Source organism: Amblyraja radiata, chromosome 28, assembly GCF_010909765.2.
Source record: "Amblyraja radiata isolate CabotCenter1 chromosome 28, sAmbRad1.1.pri, whole genome shotgun sequence".
Classification (NCBI taxonomy): domain Eukaryota; kingdom Metazoa; phylum Chordata; class Chondrichthyes; order Rajiformes; family Rajidae; genus Amblyraja; species Amblyraja radiata.
In genome coordinates, this window is record NC_045983.1 from 3,695,193 (window position 1) to 3,722,833 (window position 27,641).

Sequence of the window (27,641 nt, forward strand, 5' to 3'; positions counted from 1 at the left end):
CGGCAGCACGTTCCAGGTACTCACCACTCTTTATGTAAAAAACCTGCCCCGCACATCTCTTTTAAACTTTGCCCTCTAGTATTTGATTTTCCAGGAAAAAAGGTTCTGACTGTGTACCCTGCATTTGCCTCTCATAATTGTCTTCAAAGAAATTATTTGGGGTTATCAGGCCTTACCTACTGTTACCTAATCCATGCTGGCTCTCCTTGAATAACTTAACATTTCAAGGGATTTATACTCTTTTAATAGTAATATCCTGATCATGAATGTTGTAGTCATAGAGCAATACAGTGTGGAAACAGGCCCTTCGGCCCAACTTGCCCACATCGGCCAACATGTCCCAGGTGCACTAGTCCCACCAGCCTGTGTTTGGTCCAAACCTGTCCTATCCATGTACCTGCCTAACTGTTTTTTAAACATTGGGATTCCTATTAAATCTTTTCCCCTGCACCTTAAACCTTTGTCCTCTGGTCCTCGAGTCACCTCCTCTGGGCAATAGACTGTGAATCTACCCAATCTATTCCTCTCCTGATTTTATACACCTCTAGAAGATCTTCTCTCATCCTCCTGCGCTCCAAGGAATAATGTCGCAGCCTACTCAATCTCTCCCTATAGCTCAGACCATCTAGTCCTGGCAACATCCTTGTAAATCTTCTCTAAACCCTTTCCAGCTTGACAACATCTTTCATATAACATGGTGCCCAGAACTGAACACAATACTCTAAATGCGGCCTTGCCAATGTCTTATACAACTGCAACTACAACTTCCCATTGAGGTCATGTTAACTGAGTAGTTTCTCTCACTCTCTCTCCTCCTCCTAAAAAAAATGGAAAGACAATGGCAATTTTTTCAAAGCATGCACTTACTCCAACCTTTCATTCGGTGCTCTCCATGTGGCCTCTTTTAAATTGGCGAGACTAAGTGTAGCATAGGCGACCATTTTGCTAGATATTTGCACTCGGTCAGCTTTGGCCTGCTGCATCTCCAAGCTGCTAACTATTGTGGACACAAAATGCTGGAGTAACTCAGCGGGACAGGCAGCATCTCTAGAGAGAAGGTATGGGTGACATTTCGGGTCGAGACCCTTCTTCAGACTGATGTCAGGGGAGAGGGAGATACATAGATAAGGAAGTGTAAGGTGTGAAAACAGGACAAAGTGGATGATATCAAGGAAAATGTAGAGTAGATCATTGTTAGCTGGGAGAAGGAAACAACAAAGCAAACAGAGATAAAATGTAGTTGGAGACAGTCAGACCTGGTTGGAGAACTAGGAAGTGGAAGAGATGGAGAGAGAGGGAAAGCAAGGGTTACTTGAAGTTAGAGAAGTCAATGCAAACCATTGTAACTACCCTTCCCATTCCTATGGCAATCTCTCTGCCCTGGGCCTCCTCCATTGTCAGAGTGAGGCCACACATCAACTGGAGGAACAGCACCTCATATTCTGCTTGGATAACTTAAAATGGTATGAACATTGAATTATCCAATTTGAGTTACACCTTCCCCCCCCCCCCCCCCCCCACCACCATTTTACCAGTCTCCCTTGCATTGCCCCACCATGGTTCCCACCCATTTCTCCAACTATCCTGCTACACTTCCTCCCTGTCCTTTCCACCTATATCCCTCCCTCTGGCTTTGCTTCTCACTCCGCTTGTCTCCTAACACTCTTTTCTCTCCTTTTCATCTCAACTTCTTCTCTCCTTATCTCCCCATCTTCATCCCATCTCTGACCTTTGTCCACGCATTTGTCAATTAAACACCCCCTCACCAGTACCCACCCATCACTTGCCGAGCTGTTCCCGCCTGCACCTCTTTCCCAGCTTTCTTCCCCCACTACAATCAGTCTGAAGAAGGGTTCAGACCCGAAAACGTTACTAATCCATGTTCTCGAGAAATGCTGCCTTTTTGTGGGGGTTTTCAGTTCCTGTATAAACTGCGCAGTGCCAACTCACGTGGAAATTATGGGTTAACTCGTAAAATTGTATCAATACTATTTTGGAAAGTAAATAAATTAGGCCTAAGCCAGTCCATATTAATGAGCTGCAACGCCTTTGTACGTGTGATGCCTTCATCAATCATAACACTGTATCCAACTTGCATGATCTGGGAAACAGTTTGTTCTTGTATTATTGATTTTAAACTGCAGAATCACAGTGCAATTGAGATTTTCACTTTTAAACAGAGATTTCAGCTGGTCATCCAGCCACCAATTTTCCAGCACCCTTGTTTCCAAAGTCTTGCCAGATTATCCAATTGTCCAAACCAACAGAGGTCACGGCCTCCGAGAGGAGTCCGACGGTAACGGAACGGTCTGCCTCGGCCGTCGTGAAGCCGAGATACTGTCCTCAAATTCGGCCTCAGAAGTCAGCTATGGGATCAGATCTGGCGGCCCAGGACAGCTGGAGTTCCAAAGCCCTGACCGCAGGGGGCAAATCCAACCCACCGATCGGCCGCGGAAGTCCTGATGAGGTCGAGATCGACCTTCAATCAATCAATCAATTAACTTTATTTTTCTGTTAGGAACTTTGGTTTCTGCAGCCATACAACAAAAAGAAACAATTTTACAAGACACACAACCAACCCAATTCATGCAGACATCCATCACAGTGAACATCTTCCCCACTGTGATGGAAGGCAAAGTCTTCTCTCTCCCCTGCTCTCCATCCTCTCCCGATGTTAAAGCCCCCGGCGGGCGATGACAAGTTCCACGGCGTTTAAAGCCGCGCCAGGCGACCTTCTCACCGGCCTAGGCGCCACATTTTCGGGTGGGGGGGGGCGACTTCCAGGGGGTGTTTCAAGCGCCCTCCCGTAATTATGTCCGGATTAAAATATCAGTTGTCGGAAAATCAGTGGTGGATCTGTACTAAATTCCTTGTGAAAACATTCTTGTTCCCGACAACATATGTTCTATACATTGTGTGATTTGTCTCATATATAGTCGAAAAATTCTAAGAATATTCTAACAATTAAGGTGTTGGTCTTTTCTCAGCTTAACTCCAATTCAAAACCTGCTGACTTGACTGTTGCAATATTGGCACATAACTGACCTCTAATAACATTCTGTAAGAAATGAAACTTTAATTAATTTTGACAGGCTATGCAGTCAGTCTAATTTTTGTTTTGCGATCTGGGGAAGTACAGTGAGAATGGTTCAAATCAAAGGAATCCAACAGATATATTTTAATTTAGTTGCACTCGTGACTTACACTGTGAAAAAGCCTCAGGCTAATCAAGTCAAGAGAGTTTATTGTCATGTGTCCCAGATAGGACAATGAAATTCTTGCTTGCTGCAGCACAACAGAATATAGTACGCATAAATACAGAACAGTTCAGTGTGTCTATATAGCATAGATCATACATATACACATAAATAAACAGATAAAGTGCAATAGGCTGTTATAGTTCAGGGTTTGTTTGATGGCGAGTTTAATAGTCTGATGGCTGTGGGGAAGTAGCTGTTCCTGACCCTGGATGTTGCAGATTTCAGGCTCCTGTACCTTCTACCTGATGGCAGCGGGGAGATGAGTGTGTGGCCAGGATGGTGTGGGTCCTTGATGATGCTGGCAGCCTTTTTGAGGCAGCGACTGCGATAGATCCCTTCGATGGTGGGGAGGTCAGAGCCGATGATGGGCTGGGCAGTGGTCACAACTTTCTGCATTCTTTTCCGCTCCTGGACGCTCAAGTTGCCGAATCAAGCCATGATGCAACCTGTCAGCATGCTCTCTGCTGTGCATCTGTAGAAGTTCGAGAGAGTCCTCTTTGACATACCTACTCTCCGTAATCTTCTCAGGAAGTAGAGGCGCTGATGTGCTTTCATTATAATTGCATCAGTGTGCTGGGACCAGGAAAGATCTTCGGAAATATGCACGCACAGGAATTTGAAGTTCTTGACCCTTTCCACGTTCATATAAACGGGATTGTGGGTCCCTATCCTACTCCTTCCAAAGTCCACAATCAGTTCCTTGGTTTTGCTGGTGTTGAGGGCCAGGTTATTGTGCTGGTATCATTTGGTCAATCGGTCGATCTCACTTCTATACTCTGACTCGTCACCATCAGTGATTCGTCCCACAACAGTGGTGTCGTCGGCGAACTTGATGATGGAGTTCACACTATGACCGGCTACGCAGTCATGAGTATAGACTGAGTACAGCAGGGGGCTGAGCACGCAGCCTTGAGGCGCTCCCGTGCTGATTGTTATCAAGGATGACACATTTCCACCAATAAGGACAGACAACGGTCTGTGGATGAGGAAGTCGAGGATCCAATTGCAGAGGGATGCGCATAGACCCAGATCTGAGAGCTTGGTAACCAGCTTGGAGGAGATGATTATATTAAATGCTGAGCTGTAGTCAATGAATAACAGCCTGACATATGAGTTTTTGTAGTCCAAGTGGCCCAGAGCGGAGTCTTGACACTTTCTCATGGTGGACTCAGTTGGGCGAAGGGTCGCTTTCCATGCTGCATCTCTAAACTAAGTCTGCGCCAACCATTGATCACCCGCACAATGGTTCCATGTTATCCTACTTTTGCATCCTACACACTAGGGGCAATTTATAAAAGGCAATTAACCTGCAAATCTTTGGAATATGGCAGGAAACCAGAGCACCCAGAGAAAACCCACGCGGTCACAGGGAGAATGCACAAACTCCACACAGGCAGCACCCCTGGTCAAGATCGAATCTGGGTCCCTGGAGCTGTGAGGCAGCAGCTGTACCAGCTGCACCGCTGTGTTTCCAGTGCTGCATGTTTATCGTGGTGTGTACAATAGATTTTCTGCAATTTTCTGGCTTATTAGTTATGTAGCACCTGCTCCTCTGCTCTGGGTACAAGAGACAGATAACGTATGTGTACCAACATGTTGTGTCAGTATGGTAAAGTATAGGATGCAGCAATTACCCAGAGCAAATTTCTGACTACAGGTTTACTTCACATCATTCCAGTACAACCCAAGTCTGAAGGCAGGGCCCATATAGAATGAAAACAGATTGCTACTGTAGGATATCACCAAAGTCAGATCATTCATGTGCTGGCAAATGTCACCAGAAACTGTCCAGTTGTGTAAATGTTTTTTGTCTTTGCTTAATAAAATGAATACGGAGCACAAAATGCTTTGAGATATTTTGACTTGAAAGGCATTATACAAATGCAAGGTAGACAAAAATGCTGGAGAAACTCAGCGGGTGAGGCACCATCTATGGAGTGAAGGAAATAGACAACATTTCGGGTCGAGACCCGAAACGTTGCCTATTTCCTTCGCTCCATAGATGCTGCCTCACCCGCTGAGTTTCTCCAGCATTTTTGTCTACCTTTAATTTTCCAGCATCTGCAGTTCCTTCTTAAACATACAAATGCAAGTGCTATTATAATCTAACCACCATAATAAAATCTCCGAAATGAGGGAGAAAAATCTCAGTTTTTTATATTTAGATGGGCACGTGGATATGTAGGGAATGGATTGGTATGGATCATGCACAGGCAGATGAGATTAGTTTATCTTGGCATTATGTTCGGTACTGATATTGTAGGCCCAAGGGCCTGTTCCTGTGATATAACTTTCTATGTTCTATGAGGTTCCCAATTTGGAAAAATAAAAGCTAAAATATCACTGAATACAATCCTCCTTCCTAACCCTCTTCCAAGGACAAATGCACACCATCTTGGGAAAACATTAGATTGGATGTCAACTCAATCAACTCTGTTGACTGGATATCTTGCAAGATCGCAGCAGGCTCCATTGAAATAATAGCATCAAGGCTGCGTCTCAGAGTACAGATAACTAGATTAGAACGAGCAAACATTGCAATTACTGAACAGCAATCATGTTACTGAACAATGTTTAACGATAACACCAAATGTTTGCATGTTATGCCTGTAATTTATTTTTAAAAAGTCTCCAAACACTTTATAGAAACATAGAAAATAGGTGCAGGAGGAGGCCATTCGGCCCTTCGAGCCAGCACTGCCACTCATTGTGATCATGGCGATCGTCCCCAATCAATAACCCGTGCCTGCCTTCTCCCATATCCCTTGATTCCACCACCCCCTAGAGCTCTAACTAACTCTCTCTTAAATCCATCCAGTGATTTGGCCTCCACTGCCCTCTGTGGCAGAGAATTCCACAAATTCACAACTCTCTGGGTGAAAAGTTTTTTCTTACCTCAGTCTTAAATGGCCTCCCCTTTATTCTAAGACTGTGGCCCCTGGTTCTGGACTCGCCCAACATTGGGAATTTATAACAGCAGAATCAAATATTAATTCTGAGCCAAAGTAAAATTACAGTTCCAAGACACAAAGGATTAATACTGTCAAGTTGGCAAATAATGTTTTTAAATTATAATTTTCATGCACAGAAGGTGTCCATTTGCCCATAGTCCATGCTAGCTTCTCGTACAGCAATCCCTTCAGTTTAGACTTTTAGACTTTATAGGTACAGTGTGGAAACAGGCCCATCAGCCCACCGAGTCCGCACCGACCATCAATTACTATACCTAGCACACTAGCACTAGCACTACCCTAAACACTAGGGACAATTTACGATTTTACCAAAGCCAATTAACCTACAAACCAGTGCGTCTCTGGAGTGTGGCAGGAAACCGGAGAACCTGGAGAAAACCCACACAGTCGCCGGGAGAACGTACAAATTCTGTACAGACAGCACCTGTAGTAACAAACCCGGGTCTCCGGCACTGTATGGCAGTAACTATACCGCTGCGCCAATGTGCCGCCCTTGCCCCATTCCATTGCCCCATTCTCTCCCAAGTGCAATCAACTTTTCTCCCTTTAGATGCCTATTCAATTCCCTTTTGAAGCCACCAAACAAAGTATGTTTCTGAAACTCTACAGGCAAGTTAGCATTATCAAGCTCTAATACTTTGTGTATGTTTGACAATCTAAACCCAGTTACTCTGAATAGCCTGCAACATATTTATGCAAAAGGGACCACGATCCAGAAAGAAACATAAATAATAAAATCAGGAAGATAAGAACTATCTTAGCAAATTGACAGTCGGGTCTTCAAATGGACCACGAGCCCATTCTATTCACATGAAAGTGTGTGATATGAGGGAAGCTCTGAATGCAAGGAAAAAAAATGGGAGAACTGCAAGAAAATTGGCCCGTCTAAATTGCCCCATTATATAAATGAGTAGTAGAATCTGACGAAGATGTTGGGAGAATAAAAAGTAGGATTAACATGGAATTAGTATCAATGGGCAAATTTTGAAAATTAAATGAAAACTTAAAAATAAATTTCCACACAGAAAGGTAAAAACAGATTTAAATATTAAAAACAAATGACAATGTTCACCCCATTAACTACTAATTTTCAGCATGTCAGCATCAAGAGTAGTTGCCAACTGATACGGACTCAGTGGGCTTGTTTCCATGCTGCACTTCTCTACGATTCCATCATTCTAAAATTTACACACATAAACAAGAGATAAAAAAAAGATAATGCAGAGCACACATTACCCTCTGCACTAATTAAACCGTTCAATCATCGTGAAATACAAGATGAAACCAAATAACTACACCTCCACCATAGCTGTGTATGACTATATAAACTCTGCTACAAGGCCACTGATGGTCATATAGCTGTTCTAGCAGTAACACAAGTGCAAACTTGCAAAGAAAGCTAACAAGAACAAACCAAAACTTTTTTTTTAATTTCTCACATATGCACGATATCTAAAATTACAAACATGTAGATAAAATTATAGGTTTATTGGTGCAAATATCAAGCAGCCTGGAATCATTAGCTAATCATAAGGTTTTCCAGCATGTCAGCGTCGGCTTTTCAGAACTAATTAATGTTACCAATCCACCTACTGTTGCTGCTTTAATACCCACTTTAAAACTTAAGTCTTTGAACAAGCTCCGTATGTATATTATTATGAACCATGATGCTCAGTTAAACTAATCTCCTCTGCCTCATATGATCCATATCCTTCCACTCCCCGCATATCCATGTGCCCATCTAAATGCCTCCTAAATGTCACTATCGTATCACCACCTCCGCCACCTCCCCTGGCAACACATTCCAGGCACTCACTACTTTCTGTGTAGAAAACCTGCCCAGCACATTTCCTTTAAATTTTTCCCCTCTGACCTTAAAGCCATGCCCTCCAGTCTATGACATTTCCACCTTGGGGAAACTGGTTTTGACTGTCTATCCTATCAATGCCTCTCATAATTTTATATACTTCTATCAGGTCTACCCTCAACCTCTGACATTCCAGAGAAAACAGTCCAAGTTTGTCAAACTTCTGCTTGTGGCCAATATCATCTAATCCGATACACCCCTTCTGCACCCTGATGACAAATAGTGCTTGACTTATGAGATGACTTGACCATTTACCAAGCTTAAAAATACCATATAAATGCAAATTATTGTTGCAAACTAAAAGCAGAGTGATAGTTAAAGTATAAGATAATTAAGGCAAAGCCTGGAGGTTAAGTAGTAAAGTATGGAACATGAGTTCAACAAAGTCTGAAGAAGGTTCCCAACCCGAAATGCCATCTGTCCAGGTTCTCCAGAGATGCTGTCTGACCCACTTAGTTATTCCAGCACTAGGTCTATTCCTGGAATTGTGGGTGCACAAGTGAGTTAAAATTATGATTTCAGTACTGACACTTTGCAAATTTTGAAAATTAAATGAAAACATAAAAATAAATTTTCCACGCAGATAAAAACAGATTCAGATACTAAAAGCAAATGACAATGTTCACCCCATTAACCACTAATAGAGGGCAGACACAAAGAGACAGTAGTCCAAAAGTAACAAGATGATAACATTCCAGCATGGTGTGTCTATCTTTGTTTTAACCAGTGTCTGCAGTTCTTTGTTTCTACGTGATATAACTGAAACTTTTCTCTACCTTACAGTGAAATTGTTTGAGATAAACCATTCCATTTTATACTTAATCCATTTAATTATTTGTTATTCTTGAAAGATGAGGTGTAATCTGTGATGTCAACCTCACTGGTGCATATAATTTGATTGATTGAAAGATAGAACATGGAAACAAGCCCACCGTCCCGCTGAGTTTACAACGCTCATCGATCACCCATTCACACTAGTTCTATGTAATGAGTTGCTACTGACGGCAAAGGATCTTTCTCAGTGCATCTGACCACCACAAATTTGTTGTACTCGGAGTAAAAACATGTCATGTTCACCCCAACAATTACATTTTGCCTTTTTGACCCAAACAACTGGCCCTGCCTTACTTGAACAAACCCTAAACAAACAGAAGGTGATTAACGGAAAACTCGAGGTATGGAAATTAGGATTGGATTTTACTTTTCTGAAAGAAATGTTGAGAAACTTTGCGTACCCGAGGCACAGAGATCAACAAAACTTGCTGAATTTTCTTGCTGTAGTGAATCCAAATGTATGCTCAAGTTTTACATATCCATAAAACAGACTACCTATTTTAATGAAAACCAAACAATACAACTAAAAATTCAATTGATGCTAGAAATCAGATATAAGAAAAGAAAATGCTGAAAATATTCAGCATTACTGAGGCAATACAGGTAGAAAGGACAAAAAGAAAAGGTGCAATTACCCCAATGGGATTATAATAGAACCCCCCCCCAATAGCCAGCAGATGGAGGAGAAGAAATATAGACAGGTTACTGAAAGATGCACAATCAACAAGGTTGTCGTAGTGGTGACCTTAATTTCTGCAATATTGTCTGGGTCCTACAGACATGGACAGAGCATCATTTATTTAGTTTAGTTTAGTTTATTATTATCACGTGCTTCGAGGTACAGTGAAAAGTTATTGTTTGCGTGCTATCCAGTCAGAAAAATGACTGTACATGAATACAGTCAAGCCGTCCACATAGTACAGATAAAGGCTATAACATTCAGCGTAAGATATAACACCGAAGTCCGATTGAAGATAGGTCAAAGGTCTCCAATGGACAATTAGAAGGGCCAAATTGTGCCGTGAAATATCATTGGCGAATCAAATTTTAAAAATCCCTACGCTTTTTATATATAAATTAAAAACCAAAAGGTAACCAGAGAGAAATTAGGGAATTTGTGCATAGAATCAGGGGATGTAGGTGGGGTACCAAATGCGTACTTTGCATCTGTATTATCCAAGGAGAAGGACATCGAGGAGAGTGAAGGTAGACACAAAATGCTGGAGTAACTCAGCGGGTGAGGCAGCATGGAGGAGAGTGAGATCAGCGTGGGGAATACTAATGTGCTATGCCAGAGAGTTGAAAATCAAGAAGGAGATGGCGTTGGGACCATTAAGGTGGTTACATTCCAGGTTATTAAGAGAGGCAAGAGAAAAGATTGCAAGGGACTTAATGAGGATCTTTGTATTTTCTCTTGTCACAGGCAAAGTCTCAGAGAACTGGAGAGTAGCTATTTTTTAAATTTTGTATAAGGAAATTAAAGATAATCCAGGAAATTATAATATAGTGAGGCCCATGTGAGGAGTGCAGGTAGATGAGGGGTGATCGTATAGAGGTGTATAAAATGATGAGAGGAATAGATCAGGTGATGCACAGTCTCTTGCCCAGAGTAGGTGAATCGAGGACCAGAGGACATAGGTTTAAGGTGAAGAGGAAGAGATTTAATAGGGATCTGAGGCGTAACTTTTTCACACAAATGGTGGTGGGTGAATGGAACAAGCTGCCAGAGGAGGTACTTGAGGCAGGGAGTACGCCAACATTTAAGAAACAGTTAGACAGGTACATGGATAGGACTGGTTTGGAGGGATATGGACCAAACACAGGCAGGTGGGACTAGTGTAGCTGGGACATGTTGGCCAGCGTGGGTAAGTAGAGCTGAAGGCCTATTTCCACGCTGCATCACTCTATGACTCTATAACTCGATGGTGGAGATAAAGATAGCTACATAAAATGGGTAGTGAATTGGCAGATGTAGTTTAATCTGAGCAAGCGTGAAATGTTGAATTTCAGGAATTCGGAAAAGTATACAATTAATACATTATTAATTCCTTATGAAATACCTCATTAATTAACCCTGAAATTGGCAACACATGTAGCTGGAGTGGTAAAGAAGGCGTATGGAATATTTGCCTTCATCGGTCGGGATGTTGGGTATAAGAGTTACAAAGTAATGTTGCAACTTTAAACGACTGCATTTGGAGCATTATGCGCATTTCTGGTTGCCACCTTACATTAGAATAGTGAAAGGCTTGGATAGAGTGGATGTGGAGAGGATGTTTCCACTAGTGGGAGGGTCTAGGACTAGAAGTCATGGCCTCAGAAGGACGTTCTTTTAGGAAGGAGATGAGGAGAAATGTCTTCAGTCAGGGAGTGGTGAATCTGTGGAATTCTTTGCCACAGAAAGCTGTGGAGGCCAAGTCAGTGGATATTTTTTAAAGCAGTGGTAGATAGATTCTTGATTAGTACAGGTGTCAGTTTATGGTGAGAAGGCAGCAGAATGGGATTAGGGGGGAGAGATAGATCAGCCATGATCGAATGGCGGAGTAAACTTGATTGGCCGAATGGCCTAATTCTATTCCTTATGACCTTATGATTACAGGAAGGATGTTGAGGCTTTGGAGAGGGAGCCGAAGAGGTTTACCAGAATGCTGTCTTGAATTGGGAATATTAGTTATAAGGAGAGGTTGGACAAACTTGGATTGTTTTTTCTGAAACACCAGGGATTGAGGGGAGACCTGATAAAAGTATATAAAATTATGAGAGGCATAGATAGAGGAAACAGTCAGAACCTTTACCCAGGGTGGAAATGTCAAAGACTCAAGGGCATAGCTTTAAGGTAAGGTGAGCAAATTTTGAAGGAGATGTCCGGGGCAGGTTTTGTTTTATATAGAGAGTGGTGGATACCAGGAACATGCTGCCAGGGAATGTTGGTGGCATTTAAGATCCTTTTATAGATAGGTATATGGATAAGCAGGGAATGGAGGAATATGGGTCACGAGCTGTCAGAGATTAGTTTAACCTGGCATCATGTTCGGAATGGATATTGTGGGCCAAAGGGCCTGTTCCTATGCTATACGTTCTTTGAGCTCGGGAGGCAGCATTTGGAGAAAGAGAAATAAAAAGCCAATTTTTCAGGTAGGAGAGTCTTTGTTCTGAAACGTAAACCCTTTATGGTTCATGGGAAATTTATGGCCTAGTTTAGAATTGAGGTACATAGAATAAGTAGAATACCAAGTTAATTATTCTAACCTAGGGTAGGTGAGACCACATCTGGAGTATTGTGTACAGTTTTGGTCTCCTAATTCACATCCTTGTGATTGAGGCGGTGCAGCATAGGTTCACGAGATTGATCCCTGGGATGGCAGTACTGTTATATGAGGAAAGATTGAAAAGAGTAGGCTTGTATTCACTGGAGTTTAGAAGGATGAGGGGGTATCTTATAGAAATATATAAAATTATAAAAGGACTGGACAAGCTAGATGCAGGAAAAATGTTCCCAATGTTGGGCGAGTCCAGAACCAGGGGCCACAGTCTTAGAATAAAGGGGAGGCCGTTTAAGACTGAGGTGAAAAAAAACTTTTTCACCCAGAGAGTTGTGAATTTGTGGAATTCCCTGCCACAGAGGGCAGTGGAGGCCAAGTCACAGGATGGATTTAAGAGAGAGTTAGATAGAGCTCTAGGGGCTAGTGCAGTCCAGGGATATGGGGAGAAGGCACCCACGGGTTATTGATAGGGGATGATCAGCCATGATCACAATGAATGGCGGTGCTGGCTCGAAGGGCTGAATGGCCTCCTCCTGCACCTATTTTCTATGTTTCTATGTAGCATTGAGCACAATTCTGTATTCCAGACTTTCTGGAATAGAATGAAAACTTTGCAACCCTGCTACACGTTGACTGGGCCACATATGTTGGGCCATGAGTAAGCAGCCAATTGTCACCAAATTCACAGGTTCACATATGAAGAGCGGCAGTCACATGGAATCCCATAAGGCCATGATTCAAGAGCTTCAGTATGTAAGTGGCATGGGTGGCACAGTGGCGCAGCGGTAGAGCTGCTGCCTTACAGCGCCAGAGACCCGGGTTCGATCCTGACTACGGGTGCTGTCTGCACGGAGTTTGTACATTCTCCCTGTGACTGCGTGGACTTTCTCTGGGTACACTGGTTTCCTCCCACACTCCAAAGACGTGCAGGGATGTAGGAGAAGGGTCTGAAGAAGGGTCTCGACCCGAAACGTCACCTATTCCTTCTCTCCAGAGATACTGCCTGTCCTGTTGAATTACTCCAGCTTATTGTGTCTACCTTCATGTGTTCAGGATAATTGGCTTTGGTTAATTGTAAATTGTCTCCCGTGTTTAGGGTATGGGGATAACCGGTCTGCGAGGACTCAATGGGCCGAAGGGCCTGTTTCCACGCTGTATCGCAAAAATCTGAGATCTAAACCAAAGGGAATGCAATAAACCAGAGGACTGAAAGGTAAGTCATCTCAAGTTTGCAAATCACTGCTCCATTATCTGCATTTGTTCATACTGATGTACAGGAATTATTAGGGGAGAAAAATTGATGTCTGCATGGCTGCAAATCTATTGCACTAACGCCATGCAAACATCACCTACATACAAGACAAGATCTGGCATGCCACTGATTCAGTGTAATTTAAAGGCTTGTTTATCCTTTGAGATGATCTATAAGATCAGTATAAATTAGTATAAATTTCTCATTGCAATACCAACAGGATATTTCAACTCAATATTAACCTAACTTTATGGCTGATTTATCGCCATTTGTGAAGTAATGGGCCGGTCCCACTTAGGCTACTTTTAGGCAACTGCCGACGACTGTCATAGTCGTAGCAGGTAGCCGAAAAACCGGCGACTGGACCCCCCTTCGACATAACATTTGAAATGGAATCATTACTTTAACAACAAACAAAAAACCGAGTCAGCACCGGCGACAACCTACGTTAACCTGGCGACAACTACGACAGCACCTACGTCTGAAGTGTTGGTGGATACCGATGGTGGCATACAGGTGACACCCCGGCGACCATGTGGCAACAGCCTTGTCGCCGGCTGTCGCCTAAAAAATCGCCTAAGTGGGACAGGCCCATAATGGTTTCTGAGACACAGATTAGAAGGCATTTGACAATGCAGTCAACCTGAGAGGTTACATAATGTAATCAATTCCTCTGGAACTGTAGTTAGTTTGCTTTGTGTAGAAAGGAACTGCAGATGCTGGTATATACCATAGATAGACATACGGTGCTGGAGTAACTCAGTGGGTTAGGCAGTCTCTCTGGAGAAAAAGGATGGGTGATGTCAAAGTCAATATTGTCATTTGTCCCAGATAGAACAATGAAACTCGTACTTGCAGCAACACAGAATATGTAAACATAGTACACTGTCAACAATATGATAAATGAGGAATAAAGTTCAGTGTGTGTATATATGCACATACATACACATAAAAAACAATCAATAATAGTGCAAAAAGACAAAACCTATGCCCCAGTTCGATGATGTTTCGGGTCGGGACCCTTCTTATTGCTCAATACCGCCATTCTCATATCTGGAACTGAACAAAATTCACATTAACTACCAGATAACAGAGAGAAGGGTACCATGGAACTGCCAGTCACCAGGAGTCAATATATAATTTTGATTATAAATTTTCCTCCAAAAGGATATAAATATTTGCAATGACCCTGATGTTTTTGATTCCTCTCAGAGTGCTGTGATCTACATATATGTTTTCATTGGATATATGGACCAAGGGAAAATGAGTCCTTGTGTAGGAAAGAACTGCAGATGCCGATTTAAATCGAAGGAAGACACAAAATACTGGAGTAAAGGGCCTGTCCCAACAGCATGCGACCGCATGCGGCGAGCGCGACCAAATGTGGTGGCTTGAGGCATACGGCCTCGCGGGGCCGGTCCCACTTCCAACCGCGGAGCCGTCTGGAGCTGGTCCCGACATCATACTCACCAATCAGCTGGGCAGGAGGCGGGCCGACTGAATTTGGACGTTGCACGGCGTAGGGCGGTTACGTCATCACGCAACGGCACGCCGGACAGTGACATCATCATGCCACGCCACGCGCTAGGCGCACGCCGTCAAGGCACTGCGTACGCCGTCCAGACGCTGCATATGGCGTCGAGTCACTGCGTACGGCGTCGAGGTGCTGCGTACGGCCTCAATGCGGCTGCGGGCCGACAGGCCGTTGCCGCGCGGGATTTTTGGACAGTGTCAGTTTTTCGGAGCCCCGCGCGATGTCCGGACCAGCCCCGCACAACTCCATACGGCTCCGGCGATCGAAGTGGGACCGGCCCCGCGAGGCCGTACGGCTCAAGCGACCACGTTAGGTCGCGCTCGCCGCATGCAGTCGCATGCTGGTGGGACAGGCCCTTAACTCAGCGGGACAAGGCAGCATTTTTGGGGAGAAGGAATGGGTGACGTTTTGGGTCGAGACCCTTCTTCAGTCTGAGTCCTTGTTTGGAACTGCACAAACTGCAGTAAACACATTTAAATTAATCTTTGGGAAAAAAGACAAATAAGAGCAATACCCACAATTATAATCTGATTGATTACAGGCTGCAGTTTTAAAGAGGCAACCTGAAGGTCAGAGGCTCAAATCATGACAGAAAGCTATGAAATTAATTTCAATAAATCAAAAGAATATGGAATAGGACAGGTGATTCTCAAAGAAATGACAGCTCTAATGGTCAAGGAAAATGGTGAAGCTTTAGAGTTTAGAGATACAGCCAGGAACTGGCCCTTCAGCCCACCAAATCCACGCTGACCAGCGATCCCCGTAAACTAGCACTATCCTACACACTGGGGACAATTTACAAATTTTCTAACAAAGCCAATTAACCTACAAACCTGAACGTCTTTGGAGCGGAAACCTGTATGCTTGAGGGAAGCAGAGCACTCGGAGAAAACCCACGCGGTCACAGGCAGAACATATAAACTCCGTACAGACAACACCCGTAGTCAGGATTGAACCTGGGTATCTGGCGCTGTAAGGCAGCAACTCTACCGCTGTCACTGTATGTCGTTGTCACTTGCGGGCGGAGCACCAAGACAAATTCCTTGTATGTGAATACTTGGCCAATAAACTTATTCATTCATTCATTCACTCACCACCATGCCGCCCCAAAGCTGGTGGGCTATGTGTGTTTATTTCGATGCAAGGAGTATCGTGGGTGAAGCAGATTAATTTAGGCCCTGGATTAATGCTTGGGACTATGATGATGTGGCCATTACGGAGATGAGGCAGCAAGCGGGACACAACTAGCAGTTCTACGCTCCAGAGTTTCAATGTTTCAGATGTGATAGAGGGAGGTAAAAGAGGTGAAGATCTGCACTACTATTCAGGGACAATGTTCTGGACCAGCCATATTAAACCAATGGCCAAAAAAGCACACCATGTATTGTCTTTCCGCTGACTGGTTAGCACGCAACAAAAGCTTTTTACTGTTCCTCAGTACACGTGACAATACACTAAACTCAAACTCAAAGCGGTGCTCAAAGAGGTTCATCCATATCATCTCATATGGAAAAATCTCAAAGCTAACAAAGGTGCAAGCGCTCTAATGGGAGCGTACTATAGCCCCCCCCCCCATAAGCCAGGGGAGATAGAGGGACAAATATGTAGACAAATTGTCGGAAGATGCAAAAGCAACAGGGTTGCCATAGTGGGTGATGTTATCTGACGAGGACCAACAGTGCAAAAGGCTTAGATGGGCCAGAATTTGTTGGGTGGATCGATGATGCTTTTCTAAAACAATATGTGGATATCCAATTCATGGAGGGTCCATACTGGATATTGTGATGGGAAACAAGCCTGGCCGGGTGACTGGTGTTTCAATGGAAGAGCATTTTATGGTTAGTGATCACAATCCCTTGTTTTAAGATTACTTTGAACAGAGATAAATCTGGGCCTTGTGGGAAGGTATTAAATTGGAATAAGGCAGAATACAACGCTATTCGGCAGAAGCTAAGAAGAGTAACTTGGGAGCAGTTGTTACTGAGCTAGTCCACATCCGACATGTGGGAGTTGTTTAAAGGTCAGTTGAACAGTTTAGGACCAGCATGTTCCAGTAAGGAGGAGGGATAAGTAGGGTATATTAAGAGAACCTTGGATGACTGAAGAGGTTGCAAATTTGGTCAAAATACAGAGCATGCAAGGTTTAAGATGATGAAATCAGGCAGTGCCTTTGAGGAATATAAAATGAGTAGGAAATAACAAATGTATGCTATTAAAAGGGCCAAAATGGACCATTTTATTCGCCATTATTTGGCAAGTCAGATTAAGGACAATCCTAGGGCTTCTTATACCTACATTAAAACAAGAGGATAACCAGGGTGAATATAGGACCACTCAAGGATAAAGGAAGAATTTGTAGATTGAGTTTGGAGATGTAGGTGAGCTACTAGTGAGTATTTTGCATCTGTATTCACCAGTGAGAAGGACATGAAGGGTAGGGAGATTATTGTGGAGAACACTAATATGCAAGGGCAGTTTGAAATCAAGGAGGAGGTGGTGTTGAGGCTCTCGAAGAGCATTAAGATGGATAAATCCCCAGTTAAGTTGGTTAGTAAGTTTGCAGATTGCTGGAGTTGCGGACTGCAAAGGCTGCCAAATTATAAAGTAGGATATAGATCGATATAGATCGACTACAGAAATGGATGGATAAAAATGGCAGATGGGAGTTTAATCTGAGCAAGTGTGAGGTGTTGCACTTTGGGAGGCCGAATGTAAGAGTAGAGTAATGGCAAGACCCATAACAGCATTAATGTATGGAGATATTTTGGGGATTCAAGTCCATAGGTCCCTGAAAGTAGCAACACAAGTAAGAGTGGTAAAGGCAGTCTATGGTATGCTTGCCCTCACCGGTCGGGGCATTGAGTACAAGAGTCAGGAAGTCATCATGCAGCTTTATACAACTTTGTTTAGAGGTTATTTGGAATATTGGAATGCAGACGGTGTAGAAGAGATTTACCAGAATGCTGCCTGGATTAGAGGGTATTAGCTACAAGCAGGGGTTGGTCAAATTTGGATTGTTTTCTCTGGAGCATAGGAGGCTGAGAGATCACATAGAAATATATAAAATTATTAAAGTCATAAATAGGATAGACAATCAGAACCTTTTTTCACAGGCTGTAAATGTCAAAGACTAGAAGGCACAACTTTAAAGTGAAAAGAACAAAGTTTCAATATGATGTGTGGGTCAAGTTTTATTTTAAATTAGTGTGGTCTGGAACCCACTGCCAAGAGCGTTGGTGGAGGCAAATAAGAGAGTGGTGTTTAATAAGATTTTAAATAGGCACATGGATATGCAAGGAATGGAGGAGTATGGATCCTGTGTAGGCAGACAAGATTAGTTGAGCTTGCAATCATGTTTGGCACGGACATTTATGAGCCAAAGGGCCTGTTCCTGTCCTGAACTTTATATGTTCTATCTACAAATCAACTATTTTACTCTCATCTGCAAACTTACTAATCGTGCCTTGTCTATTCACATTCAAATCATTGTAATAGTTGACAAATTACAAGATAGATGACAAATAGCACTGACCTCTGAGGCATTCCACTATCACCACTGGCCTTCCTTGCCATTTTATTGACAGGTTTAGTTTTAGTTTAGTTTAGAGATACAGCACGGAAACAGGCCCTTCGGCCCACCGAGTCCGCACCGACCAGCGATCCCCGCACATTAACACAAGCCTACACACGCTAGGGGAAATTTACACTTATACCAAGTATACAAACCCAAGCCAATTAACCTACAAACCTGAACGTCTATGGAGTGTGGGAGGAAATCGAAGATCTCCGGGAAATCCCACGCATTCACGGGGAGAACGTACAAACTCTGTATAGTCAGCACTCGTACTCAGGATCGAACCCGGATCTCCGGCGCTGCAAGTGCTGTAAGGCAGCAACTCTACCGCTGCGCCACTGTGCAATCTCTGGATTAAAAAGTCAGTTGTTCAAGTCAGAGATGAGAAAATTTTCACTTCGGAATTCTCTTCATGAGCGGACAGTGAATGCTGTTTTACTTCGGAGTCACGTAAGTGACTACGTGAAGAACCCGCTTCCAACGCATGCGTGTCATATCGCTACACGCATTGCACGAGTCAACAGGAGGGGGGAGGACGTCCCCCAGTAACGGGAGAAGAAAGGACTCTGTAAGGACTCTGCATTTTTAGTTTTACACAAATGGACAGAGTAAAAAGGAAGCGGTCTGCTAAAAAGCTGCCCGAGAAACGCGTTGTAAACGTGGATGAACGGCAGAGACAGCAGCCGTCGGCTCTAGAGGCCTCGGTAGAGGAATCAGCTGGGCCAGAAATCATTCTGGCACTGACGAAACTTACTTCCCGGCCGGGAGGCAAAGTTCAAACAAAAACGCACCATCTAGAAAAGCCCGACTTGGAGCAGCAGCGGGCGACCAGCCCGTATCAATATCGGACCAGGGCTGAACGGGTGCGGGAGACGGAACAAACCCGCTATGAGTGGCTGCATACGGAGCAGCCAGGAGAAACAGCTGACCGGGAACAGACGTGGACCAAAGTCAGGTGTGGCCAGCGGCGGGACGAGGAAAGCCCGCAAACCAGCACCCGTGAGTACCGGGTACGGGAACAGCGGGGATACAGAGAAGAGCAGCACACTGCTGAAAGGCTGCAGGAATGGGAGCAGCCAAAAATAGCAAGTGCAGCTCAACATAGAGACCGTCTAAAGGAGCTGCTGGAGGAGCTCCTTTACAGTGGCAGTTCCATGAATGTGGAGACTAGCCACAGTGGGCAGGCAAGCCCCATATGGGTACCCCGTGAGGGACCCCCTGAAATCTCGACCTCTTTGGAGGAGAGTGGGCAGGACCCTGATGGGCCAGACCCTGATTACACAGCTTCCCATGATCCTGAATCTGCAGAAAAACATACACTGCTGGACATGGTGGCTGATTACTTCAAACCAAGTCAAACAGGGGCAGACTTGGATTCCAGGATGGCAGCCAGTATTAATTACATGTCTGGCCATCAACTCCAACAACAAATATTCACAGAGACACTGGCCAGACATCTGCCACCTGGTAACTGTGATGCATTACAAATCCCCAGTGTCAACCAATGCATTTGGAAGCATATGGGGAGGGACATCAGGAACCAGGACCTCAAAATCCAGAAAACCTTAAAGGGGCTTACAGCAGGGATCACAGCCTACACCCGCACCCTGGACAAAACAGAGCTAACTAAAGACCACCAAGACGCGCTAGCTCTGTTTTGTAATGTACAATATGAGCTGAATAGCATGCGGAAGGCTGCTATTCAGCCGACACTGGATCCCAAATACGCAACAATTTGCAAACAAAGAGCCGTTAAAACCTCAACCCTTTTGTTTGGGCAAGACTTGTCCAAACAGGTCAAGAAACTGGACGAAGAAGCCAAGACACTGGGGCTCATCAAAGCCAGCACGAAGGCTTATTTTGGATCACGGTACCAGCCACATGTAAGAGCGATAAGTGTGGCTCATACCAGTGGCACTGCCAGAAACCAATACAACCCGCAGCAGCCTTTTTTAGGGTATGGCCAGGGACGGCCACCCTGGAAGATGCGGAAGCATCAACCTCCAGTACAACCTCGAACACACTACAGACTCGTATATTCTAAGCAGTATTCAGGGTTATCTGATAGAATTTACTCATTCCAATAACCCCTCAGTACAACATACACCAGAAAGGCATTTCGTCCTTACAAAAACCGAACAATCTAAAGCCCACATGGAGCTACAACGATTGTATACAAAAGGTGTGATTGAGCATACTACTCATGAACAATTAAAATTTGTATCAAACATATTTATTAAAAATAAAAAAGATGGGGGTTGCAGGATTATCATTGACCTTTCAACCCTAAACACATTCGTTCAATATGTTCATTTTAAGATGGATACCTTTATCACTGCTAAAGAATTAGTATCAGCTGGTTTCTATATGGCAAGCATTGACTTAAAAGATGCATACTATACAGTACCCATCAGAGGGGAACACAGACGGTAGTTAAGTGTAAATTGATACCAGAAACTAATATGGATTATCTAGGATTCACCATTAACACGGTCAATATGTTAGTAACTTTACCAATAGATAAAGCCGCAGCCCTACAGGAGGATTGCAGCGAGCTTCTTAACACCAACAGACCCTCCATTGGACGGGTAGGCCGGATAATTGGGAAGATTGTAGCTACATTCCCGGCCACACATTTTGGGCCATTACATTATCAAAATTTGCAAAGAGCAAAAATTAGAGCACTCAAATTTAACAAAGGTAATTTTGATAGACCTATGGAGCTGCCTACGGAAGCTATAATTGAACTACAGTGGTGGGAACATAGCATTAGGTATTGCTCCAACCCCATCATTATTGACAACCCGTCTATGGTATTACAAAATGGTGTATCCAAAGAAACATTTGGATATCGGCAACATACCTACCAGGTAAGCTAAATTCAGTGGCAGACACCAGGTCACGCAAATTTAATGAAAACACGGAATGGATGTTAAATGAAAATGTATTTGCTGAAATTACAGCAAAATATGGTAGACCAGATATTGATATTTTTGCGTCCAGGTTGAATCACCAATTACCAAGGTATGTGTCCTGGGAACCAGACCCTGGGGCAGAAGCTACAGATGCTTTCTCACTGCATTGGGGGAAATGGCGTTTTTTATGCTTTTCCCCCATTCTGCCTCATCAATCGGGTACAAAGGAAAATTCAACAATATTCGGCATCTGGGATTCTCATAGTACCCGATTGGCCTACTCAACCGTGGTATTCGGTCATACAGGGGATGGTGTTAGAACCATGTTCCATTATTGGACATAGCCCGAATTTATTAATTCATCCAGTAACTGGGGGGCAGTCACCCATGCCATAAGACTATGGATTTGTTGATTTGTAGAGTCTGAAAGACCCACTACACAGCATGGGGCTGTCAGACAGGACGATGAATCTCATCACATCCGCACAAAGACTGTCAACACGGAAGCAGTACCTCGGACACATCAAGAAATGGGGCATATACTGCTTTGACAACAACCTCGACCAAAGGGCCAAGAACATTCCGGCCGTATTGGAATTCTTAACAAACCTCCATTATGATAAACGATTGGGCTACAGTGCCATCAATAGTGCCAAAAGTGCACTCTCCAATTACCTATCACAAGGAATGGAGCGGCACACGGTGGGAACGCACCCCCTGGTAACAAAACATATGAGGGGCATATTCAATGCAAATCCCCCTAAAACCAGGTACTCCAAAATCTGGGATGTGGGTGTCGTTTTGAACATGCTGAGGAGCTGGTCGCCCATAACAGCATTATCACTGCAGAAACTGACCATGAAGATGGTTATGCTCATGGCGTTAGTTACTGCACAACGAGTCCAGTCATTAAGCAAACTGAGCCTGGACTCCTTGATCATCTCACCAGAGAAACTGGTGTTTGTCATACATGAGTTAATAAAACAAAACAGACCAGGTTCATCGGGTCAAGTGATTGAATTTATGGCATATCCATATGACGAATGTCTGTGTATAGCAAAACATATCCAATTATACATGGAATATACTAAGAGCATTCGAGGTCAGGAAATGGCTTTGTTAATTTCTTACAAGAAACCGCACAAAAGGGTCATGACCCAAACTATCTCAAGGTGGCTCAAATGTGTCCTAAAGATGGCAGGAATAGACACTAATGTTTTTAAATCTCATTCCACCAGGGCTGCAGCAACATCCACAGCAAAAATTCTGGAGGTACCCACGGACCAAATCCTCAGAATAGCAGGATGGTCATCCGAAAGGACTTTCCAAAGGTTTTATAATAAACCAGTTTTGGAGCCATCATCATTTTCGGAAAGCATTTTACGTTCAATATTATAATTTGCCCGAAGGGTTACAGGGCTATGATTTCAATTAATACATTTATTTTCTCGTTATATCACACAAGTCTTTGTATAAGTGTGTCTAAAATTGCTAATGATATTCTCTCCCAATACCCAAGGCAGTTGTGAAGCATGGACTCGTTCCACGGCATGAGGTCACAGAGCTTTGAAATCTTCACGTAGTCACTCACGTGACTCCGAAGTAAAATAGTAAGATTAAACGAGAACTTACCAGTTTGAAGTTTGATCTGTATTTTATGAGGAGGAACGTTGAGGGAATACGTGCCCTTCGCTCCCACCCTCCTATGATCATATCAAAAACTGGTATCTCTTTGATAATCTTACTATGTTAGGTCATTATAGTTTCTGTGACCTCACACCGCCGCTTTGAAGAATGACACGCATGCGTTGGAAGCGGGTTCTTCACGTATTCCCTCAACGTTCCTCCTCATAAAATACAGATCAAACTTCAAACTGGTAAGTTCTCGTTTAATCTTACTATCTTGTTGAGTGCATTCAAGGCTGAGATCAATTGTTTTTTCAGCAGGGAACTGGAGAACATGGGGATTGAGTGGAAACGTTGATTTGGAAGCACAGAATTAATCATGACCTCATTGAATAGTGCAGCAATTTGTAGCAATGTTACAAAATTTTGAGATTTTAAAAATCAAGTCTGTAATTTATCCCATCAGATAAAGCATAAAAATAAGTTTAATTTGACACCCAATTCACTTTCATATCTCAAGTATTTAAAAAGTTATGGCCATTTTCATACTGGGAAATGAGCATCTTGTTCCCTATTGATTTTCTATGGACATAACAAAAAAGCTGTGATCGTGAACAGTCAAAAGCCCATAACTTTCTTAAAAATTAAGAGAACTGAATGAAATTTTCAGTTATCATAGATTGAAGCATTCTGAAACAAATATAAAATAATCTTACTTGGATGACCTGAAATTAAAGCATATAATTAGTTAGTTACCTAATTGTAGCTAATTTCAGACTTCAATTACTAGATCTAAACATCTATCCATTTCTTAATAAATGATTAACATTTTTAAATAGCCTAAATGTCCAAATAATATTCACAAATAATTCACAATAAAACATGATTTTTAAATCTCATTTACATTAATTTATAGGCCAAATGGAAGGAATTTAGTGTTTAATTGCTGTAAATAAATGCCCATTTAAATCAGCTTTCCAGTGGGTCCCTGTGGAACGCGCTGGTTTAGAACGTTCACATTGCGGTAGATTTGTGCCCCAAATGCCGAGAAAAATACTGCGCGATATAATGGGCCCAAATTGAGCTACTCGCAATATTAAACTTAGTATAAAGGGATCTTTAGAAGCCCTTTTTAATGTAAAAATATACAACCTAACTTCTGCTATTTGCTTTATGAGACCCTGCGGTTGCTGGCGGTCGCGGGTTTAGAGATTGATTTTTAAACTACTATAACTATTAAAGGCCTTTAAACCTAATAATAGCTTTTGCGACGGGGTCTTCCAGCGATTTTTCGTTAATAATTAACTAGGCTGAACATTTTCGATTGGAACAGCTTAGAGAAAATCGCGTTTTAAACCCGCCCCCTCTAAACGGCGCCAAAATCGCGCACACCCTCAGCAGCATATCTTCAACGACGCTTCAGGTAGGCTTTGCAACATACCTACAATTTGCCTGCTCATATTTCTATTTATTTAGTTAAGTTTAGAGATACAGCTCGGAAACAGGCCCTTCGGCCCACCGGGTCCGCGCCGACCAGCGATCCCCGTACATTAACACTATCCTACACCCACTAGGGACAATTTTTACATTTACCAAGCCAAATAACCTACAAACCTGTACGCCTTTGCAGTGTGGGAGAAAACCGAAGATCTCTGAGAAAACCCGCGCAGGTCACGGGGAGAGCGTACAAACTCCGTACAGACAGCACCCGTAGACGGGATCGTACCCGGGTCTCTGGCGCTGCATTTGCTGTAAGGCAGCAACTTTTTGTGGGAGAGCAGAGTTACAGAAAGTTTGAGGAAAGAGAACATCAAAATAACAGCATGGACTGATGGCCACACACCATCAGAAAGAAAAGAAAAATAAACCAGGATAACAAGCAGATGTGCAAAATCAAGTGATGGAAGCATGAAAAGCATCGTAGTTTCGAAAGGATTAGAAAAAATGGAAGCAGATAATGATCAGTGGCTCTTTCCCAGTGACATATTGTTCTGATCTCCTGCAGCCTACATATTGCACACTAGCACAGCAGTCCCATTTCACGGGTTTTGCTAATGGTACAGAGCAGGCGAATAAATAAAATCTTGAGGTGTTGGAAACTATGGAATATTTACTGCAATATACCAAGTTTAAGAGGGAGTTAGATGTGGCCCTTGTGGCTAAGGGGATCAGAGGGTATGGAGAGAAGGCAGGTACGGGATACTGAGTGGATGATCAGCCATGATCATATTGAATGGCGGTGCAGGCTCGAAGGGCCGAATGGCCTACTCCTGCACCTAATTTCTATGTTTCTATGTTTCTATGTTCTTTTTGGGGAGCATCATCAATGAAAACATTCTTGTATTTATGATCAAAATTAGTACAAGAACCATCCAGAGTCAGGGAATCATAGAGATATACAGCATGGAAACAGGCCCTTCGCCCCACCTTGACTATGTTATCCAGGTTATAAAATATTATCTTTTTCACCAGGACAAGCCCCAATGCTATCCTCTCCAAACTGTATTTTAATTTCTTCCTGTTACATTTTCTCAAGATAGTGATTACACGACATATAGTGTATGCAACTCGATAGGACTTTGGTTAGGCCACATTTAGTGCATTACATGCAGTTCAGTTTAGTTTAGAGATACAGCGTGCTATTCGGCCCTTCGGACCACCAAGTCCGCACCAACCAGTGATTCCCGTACACTTACAAAATTTATAATTATACCAAGGCAATTAACCTATAAACCTGTACTTCTTTGGAGAGTGGGAGGAAACGGGGTGAATTGGAGAAAACCCACGCAGGTCATGGGGAGAACGTAGAAACTCTGTACAAACAGCACTCGTAGACAGGATCGATCCAGGGTCCCTGGTGCTGTAAGGCAGCAACTCTACTACTGCACCAGCGTGTAATCCTTTTCCGGTTGATCCATTACAGGAAACTTGTGTGGCTTTGGAAAAGGGGGGTGCGGAGGAAGGTTACCAGAATGCCACCTGGATGAGAGGATTTCAGCTACAGGGAAAGGTTGGATAGACTTAGATTGTTTTCTCTGGAACGGCAGAGGTTGAGGGGAGACTAAAGATAGACATAAAAAGCTGGAGTAACTCAGCGGGTCAGACAGCATCTCTGCAGAAAAGGAATCGGTAACAATTCGGGTCGAGACCCTTCTTCAGACTGAGAGTCAGGGGAAAGGGAAACGAGAGATATAGCCCACCAGCAGTCCGGAGTGTCGCCTCAGCTGAGTTCCAGGCTCAGTATCAGGCCCACAGTCTAGATAGGTATATAAAATTATGAGAGGCATAGATAGCGTAGACAGTCAGGAAACTTTTCCCAGGATGGAAATGTCCAACACTAGAGGACATGGATATAAGATGAGAGGGGGAAAGTTTAATGGAGATGTGCAGGGCAAGCTTTTTTTACATTTTTTTGTGGTATTAAGAGGCTTTTATTTAGGCACATGGAAATGCAGAGAATAGAGAGATATGGATCATGATCAGGCAGATCAGATCAGTTTCACTTGGCATATGTTTGTCACAAACATTATTGCTCGTTCCTGTGCCATACTGCTCTATCTCTATACTTATAAAACTCTGATCTTGGATGCTGGCAGAAGCCATGGTGAGCTTAGAGTGCACGGCTGGCAGTTCAAAAGCTCCATATTTCTGAATGGAATAAAGACTTATGTTTCAATATGTATGTTGTAGTGGATCATTTACAAACATGTATTTATTGTGTGTGTGTTTGTGTGTAATCACATCTACGCGGTAACGGTAAAAATTTTACATAGACATTTTACGTAGACATTTTTCCCCTGAAGTCCAAAATCACCTTATCTGAAAATGTCATGCTTTATTTCTCGAGTTATTAATGAAAATTTTCAAAAATCTGACAAAACGTTGAATTTAAAAATTACTGTCTTTCGCTGATGACGTCACAATGGGTCTGCGTGCCTTCTTCCTCTCGCTGCGAGTGACGTCACCCCCCCAACCCTCCCTCCTCCCCCCCCCCCCCGTTATTCAAAAGACGCCGCCGCAGATGAAGTCGGGCCCTGGACTGAAGACCAAAGATCATAGCTGAAGACTGCGGCGGCCCAACTCGCGGTTCTTTGGTCGACGCATGCCCGCCCGCCCGCTCGCTCGCCCGCCCGCCGCCACGCTCGGGGTCCTCGTGTCAGCGCATGGTGGGGAGGTTGCTGCCTCTCTCTGCCTCTGTCCTCTCTCTGCCTCTGCCTCCGCCCTCTGTCCTCGCCCCCTGCCCTCTGCCTCTGCCCTCTGTCTCTGCCCTCTCTACCCCCCTCCCTCTCCCTCTCTAGCCGCGTCTACGAGTTGGGGGCTATGCGTGAGTGGCTAAGGCGGGGATGGGGTAAAAGGAGGGAATGAATACTATTAATATATTATCAAGGGGGTGGTTAGTGTATGCGTGTGGGGGGGGTGGTTAGCATGTGTGTGACGCCGCAGGCCGCCCCCCCCCCTTGATAATATATTGAGGGGACAGGACCCAACGGGTCCCACTTGGTCTATTGGTCTATAAAAGTTTCACGAGGCCAAAAACTAATTTT

The 27,641-nt window shown here is 43.5% G+C and overlaps 1 protein-coding gene and 1 long non-coding RNA gene across 4 annotated transcripts in view; both read right to left on the reverse strand.

The window, feature by feature from the left end:
- heatr6 (HEAT repeat containing 6) overlaps positions 1–27,641 on the reverse strand; it is a 134,971-nt gene that overhangs the window by 101,791 nt on the left and 5,539 nt on the right. The window contains exon 1 of one of the 3 annotated variants that reach the window (XM_033045607.1): positions 7,305–7,325. The exons of the other annotated variants lie outside the window; for them this stretch is intronic. The gene's annotated coding sequence lies outside the window, so the exon portion shown is untranslated. Of the gene's footprint in view, positions 1–7,304; positions 7,326–27,641 lie in introns of those variants that run through there. 3 annotated transcript variants of the gene reach the window in all.
- Positions 6,406–26,975, reverse strand: LOC116988740. Its single transcript, XR_004416055.1, has 3 exons — positions 26,880–26,975; positions 6,700–6,706; positions 6,406–6,417 (listed from the first exon to the last, which is right to left on the reverse strand). It is a non-coding gene; the product is annotated as an uncharacterized LOC116988740 (long non-coding RNA).